This window comes from Poecile atricapillus, chromosome 1, assembly GCF_030490865.1.
Source record: "Poecile atricapillus isolate bPoeAtr1 chromosome 1, bPoeAtr1.hap1, whole genome shotgun sequence".
Lineage (NCBI taxonomy): Eukaryota > Metazoa > Chordata > Aves > Passeriformes > Paridae > Poecile > Poecile atricapillus.
In genome coordinates this window covers 181141273-181146910 of record NC_081249.1, presented here as the reverse complement: position 1 = coordinate 181146910, position 5638 = coordinate 181141273, and the positions used below count along the sequence as shown (strand labels likewise).

At 52.1% G+C, this 5638-nt stretch overlaps 1 long non-coding RNA gene across 1 annotated transcript; it reads left to right on the top strand.

Moving 5' to 3' along the window:
• Positions 1-263: 263 nt before the first annotated feature.
• On the top strand, positions 264-2782 carry LOC131591653 (uncharacterized). The gene is made up of 3 exons (XR_009280448.1): positions 264-292; positions 2575-2633; positions 2705-2782. It is a non-coding gene; the product is annotated as an uncharacterized LOC131591653 (long non-coding RNA).
• Positions 2783-5638: the final 2856 nt, after the last annotated feature.

The window sequence follows — 5638 nt, the reverse complement described above, 5'->3', positions numbered from 1 at the left end:
TTCCCTTTTGGATTCCTTCAAGGAAAGGCAGCAGCTCTGCATGTCTGACCCTTGCACTGTCCATGGGGCAGGCATTGGGATTTCTGAGCTTGCACTTTGCCTGGGAACGCAGCCACTGCTGGTCCCTCCCTGTGAGCCCGGCAGAAGCAAGGACAGGCAATGGGCAGGAGGAGAAATGTGTGACCCTGTTACCTCCCTCTGTCTCTGGGGTGATCAGCTGCTCACCCAGCTCTTCCTCCCAGCTCTCAGCACTTACAGAAAGCAGAGCACAAGGGGCTGTGTGGGGGAAGGGGTAAGAGAGCTGGAGAAAGCAAAGCTCAGGACCCAGCCTTTGTCTCACCCTTCAGGATTCACCTCCATACCTGGAAGTGTTCAAGGCCAGGATTCGATGGTTTGGGGAAGATGGGAGGGGTTGGATTCCTACCCTAGACCTCAGGAAAAGGGGCGGGAGCTGTGGCAGTGGCCACTGCAGGAAGGTGCTCACCGAGGGAATTCCAGAGGTGGGGTGACCCCTTCTCCCTGCAGGTGACCCCAGGCACAGGTTCTGCCTCGGGAGCTGTCAGGGTTTGGCAGTGCTGGCCAAAGGACCCCACTGTGTGGACACACGGACAGGAATCACCAGCAGCCAGAGGTTTTCCCTGGCAGGGAATGCAGGTTATTAAACCTCAGCCAGTATTCGCTCTGCTCCCTTTCTTTCATCAACTCTCTTCTCCAATATTATGTTTTCTGTTCTTTTGGGAAAGCAGTGCACTGTTTAATAAGAAGAAGGGGTTGCTTTGGTACATCTGAGGATTGATGATTGACTGAGACATTTTTAATAATTCAGCTGCAAGACAGGCCCTGAGTACCCACAGCACCCAGAGAATGCCCTGGAGGAGAAGAGAGAGTTGCAAGGTTTTGCTGCTGAGTGCTCAGGACTGAGGCTCCTTCCAAGGCAGCTGGGAACAAACCCAGCTGTTTGTCCTGAATAAAGGAGGGCTCACCTGGGAATCAGCTCATTTACTGACCCAGAGCCAGAGCAGGGAACAGAGTGAAGCTGGTGGCTAAAATATCCAATGCAGAGAGCAGATGAGATGAAGAGTGATCCCAAGGATGCCTTTATGTTGGAGTGTATCCACCACAAGGTGTTTGTACCTGGCACTTCCAGAGGCAGCAGATTTCCTCTGAGAGCTGCTTTTGGAGTTAAGCTGAGGGATGTGTAAGCTTCTCAAGCCCCCAGCAGCAGGAGGAACCCTGTGTTCTGCCCATGTTCTGTCTTGGCTGGTCCTTGGGCTGGCTGCACTTGAGCTGATTCTGACCCAGAGCAGAAAAGACACCTGGGTGGGCTGCACTGACACCCCCATGACACTTCCCATGAGGAGTGTCCCCAGGAATGACACAAGGCATGTGGCAAACACCTTTCTCATCTGCAGACCCGTTCCTGGATTAGGCCAGCAGCAGTTCCTGGATGCTGTTCCAACAGTAGGAGATGATGATTCTCCACAGCTCAGGGAGAGCTTTGAATCCTCCCCAGAGCTACAGCAGAAACTCACAGTCCTGGTGCTTGGAGGAAAGCCTTGTCCCCCCCAGCCCACCCCCAGGCCCATCTGCTGAGGGTGTGTGTTTCCTGCTGCTCCAGGATCCTGTTTCATAGGGGTTTTCAGGAGTCTGAAGAAAGACAGGACTTCTGCTGGCTGGTGCAGTGTCACATTCACATATTTACAGGAATTTCAGGGGTGAGGCAGCCTGCAGGGCTGCAAAGCACAGTGAGGCACTGAGCAGCTTGTCCTGAGGGGCAGGTCCTGGTTACCCACCACAGACACAGAAATGTTCTTCCCAGTGGCTTGGGGACGCCAGCACGTCCGAGGGGATCAGCAATCTGCAGGCAGCACGTGAGGAAAACAAGGATGGATGTTTCAGGAATGCAATGGAGTGGATACATCCTGAAGAATTAGGGGAAAATATTAGTTTTATCTTTTCTGACATTAGCAGCACAAGCATACACACAGCCCCCAAAGCCATTTGTTTGCAGGAATTTGTTTCTCATCCTAGTTTTTCACAGGTTTTGAGTTTCTTTCCATGTTCTCTTAAGTCCCTGGCAAAATTTCCCAGGAGTTCAGCAATAAATTAGAGCTTTTATGAATTACACACCTCTGACACCTCCTCAGAGAAATAAAACATTGGTGGGAACCAGTGCTGTGCTGGAGCAGCCAAGAGCTCTGAGAATTCCTCACTCCATCATCACTCCAGCTGCCAAATGCACCCAGTGATCAATACAGGTGGGGTTTTACCCTTTCTATAGTCATATTTTACACTTTAGCTTGATGCACTTTTTCTAGCTGTGCAGGAAAAAGCAAGGTTACAGTGATGCTGAGACACTGTTATCTGTGGCAGAGTCACCCAGTTTACAGGGCATTAAAATGTTACCATTTTTTACACAGATTTTAGAAAGTCTTGAGTTTGTACTCAGGACATTCAAAAAGATGCCAGCCTCAAAGTGCCAGTTCTAATGAACAAATCTGGGGAGTTACAGCGATGCTCAGAGTGACACACATCATGGCCACATCATGTTCTCTTTTGGTTTTCCATCCACAGGGATTGGTCCTGGCCACAATAAAGAATGAAATTTGGTCACAAGAAAAAATGCCTGGAAGGTAACAGCACTGGAGCAACTCTGCCAGGGAAGGAAAAGTCTGAAGGAAACAACATTTTTGACTTGTTTCAGGAACTCCAGAGAAATCCACTGACCCTTTATGTGCTGATGCTGGCCTTCTTCCACATGAAGTGGTGACTTTGCCTTCCTGCAGAGCTCTTGCTAAGGAATCCTAGAAGTAAAGGAGTGAAGATGCATCTGGTTGTCTTGATAGCCTTTGCATTTTGCTTTGCCTGGTTAGGCTCCACTGAGGGCTGGGCAGTTCTAATCAATGCCTTCAGTACAGCTCCATGGTGGCTGATCCCAGAATATCTGATCCTGGAATCCAAAATTCCCACCAGGAGGAGTTGAGGAAACCCAGCTCTGGTGACAGCAGCAAGGGAGAAGGGACAGGGGGCAGAACAGAACCCGTCACTGCTTTGGGGAGCCACAGGTTACAGGAATCAACAGAGGTGACTGAAACACATCTATGTCCAAAAGAGGTTTGCAAGCATAAAAAGGAATTATTCAGTGTTCCCCAGGAACATGTGACTGCAATAGATCTACCACAGCAGAGTTTCTACACAACAGTGTAGAGAAAGGAGCAGTGTTTTCTTCATTTCTGCTGTTTCAAGGGCTGTGCAGAGCAGATGTAATCAAGGGTGTGAGAAAAGAAACCATTCCTTCTGTCATCAGTGACTTGGACAGATGTAGCTTCACAACAGCAATGATGTAAGAACAAACTAGTTTGTATCTTAGTCTGAGAACTGTTCCAAATATTCCCTGACCTCTTACTGGCTTTTACAACCTGACATTTGGAGAGTCCTGAGAAGGCACAAGATAAAATCCAACCCAGAGGAGACAGCTTGTGCCAGCACTGTGGCAGGGGCTGAGACAGGGAAAAGTGGGTCAGGAAAACATCCTTGTCCAACCCTTTTCCCACTTGACTTGGAAGAATCTGCCTTTGGTGGTGGAAAGAGCAATTCCAGTTGCACTGGAGACAAAAGAGATCCCCACACCTGAGCACACCCAGCTGGGATCTGCCCTCAGCACCAGCTCTGCCAGGTGCAGGAGATGTCCTGGAGCAGCCAAACTCCCGAGTGGGAGGGCAGGGTGTCCTGGGCATGCCCTGCCACAGGAGCTGTGTCTGCAGGGGTGTCCTGGAGTGTCCTGGAGCAGCTGAACTCCTGAGAGGGAGGGCAGAGTGTCCTGGGCATGCTGTGCCACAGGAGCTGTGTCTGCAGGAGATGTCCTGGAGTGTCCTGGAGCAGCTGAACTCCCGAGTGGGAGGGCAGAGTGTCCTGGGCATGCCCTGCCACAGGAGCTGTGTCTGCAGATGTCCTGGAGTGTCCTGGAGCAGCCCAGCTCCTGAGTGGTTGGGCAGGGTGTCCTGGGCATGCCCTGCCACAGGAGCTGTGTCTGCAGGAGATGTCCTGGAGCAGCCCAGCTCCTGAGAGGGAGGGCAGAGTGTCCTGGGCATGCCCTGCCACAGGAGCTGTGTCTGCAGGAGATGTCCTGGAGTGTCCTGGAGCAGCCAAACTCCTGAGAGGGAGGGCAGGGTGTCCTGGGCATGCTGTGCCACAGGAGCTGTGTCTGCTGGAGATGTCCTGGAGCAGCCAAACTCCTGAGAGGGAGGGCAGGGTGTCCTGGCCATGCCCTGCCACAGGAGCTGTGTCTGCTGGAGATGTCCTGGAGCAGCTGAACTCCTGAGTGGTTGGGCAGGGTGTCCTGGGCATGCTGTGCCACAGGAGCTGTGGCTGCTGCAGGGGTGACCTGGGCTCCCACACACACTGCTCTGCCCCAGCACAGCCTGTCCTGGCCATCAGGCAGCTCTTGGCTGCACTTCCCCATCACCAGCAGTGCAAAGAAAACTTCTCCAAAGCCTCTACATTGTTCAGTGAGTTTTGGTAAACTTCAAAATTTCACCTCCAGTTCTTTCCCTGCTCAACTTGTTTGATGATTTCTTCAGCTATTTGTACAGACAAATGCACACCCATTTCTTCCACAATCCCTTCTCAGTCTCTCCTTTCTTTCTCACCCTTCTGATGGTTTTACACACTCAGCCTTTGCCCCATGGTTCTGAGGGGCTCTGAGCTTGCCTTTAATCCGTGTGCTGAGCTGAGCTCGCTGCTCTGGGCTCTGGGGGATTCTGGGGAGCTCGCAGGTTACAGCACTGCTGGGTTCCTGTGGACACCTGGTGCCAGCTGACAGGCCGAGTTACTCATCAGCTGTTTCTTCTTACATGGAAGTGTCAAAAATCCCTCTGTGGCTCCTCTGGGTTTGTGATTGACATGTCAAAAGGCTTGCCACCATCAAAGTCCCTGTGGTACTTTCAAATATCTCAGGATTTTGTTAACAACATTATCAAGTACATGCCAAACATATTCTTTCTGGGAGATTCTGTTGGTGAAAGAGTTGTTTTGGTTTTTATCTTTCTAATGAAGGCTCAAGTCCCTGGATGCTAACAAACATCCTCTCTGAGCCTTGCCATGAGCAGGAGTGTCAGCCCAGCTGTGGTGCAGGACTGGAACCAGGTTCCAGCCAAAGCTCTAGGCTCGTACAGCACTTCAGAAACACCACGGGAGATGGAGTTCCCAAGGGAAAATTAGAGCAAGGACTACATTTCCCCATGTTTCTCTGGCACAGGCTTGTTCTAACCAGATTCTCATGGTCCCCTGCATCCCTGCAGGACTGGGTTAGGGGTTCCTGGGGCTGCCAAGACCTGTCCTGCCCACTGCCAGCAGTGCAGCAAGCACGGCTCCAGGTGTCCCCTTCCTTCAGTCCCAGTCACAGGGAGCTTGGCACTGCTGCTGGCTGCACTGGTGCTGCATGCTGAGGGTCACAGGGACCTTGGCACTGCTGCTGGCTGCACTGGTGCTGCATGCTGAGGGTCACAGGGAGCTTGGCACTGCTGCTGGCTGCACCAGTGCTGCATGTGAGGGTCACAGGGAGCTTGGGATTGCTGCTGGCTGCACCAGTGCTGCATGCTGAGGGTCACAGGGACTTTGGCACCGCTGCTGGCTGCAC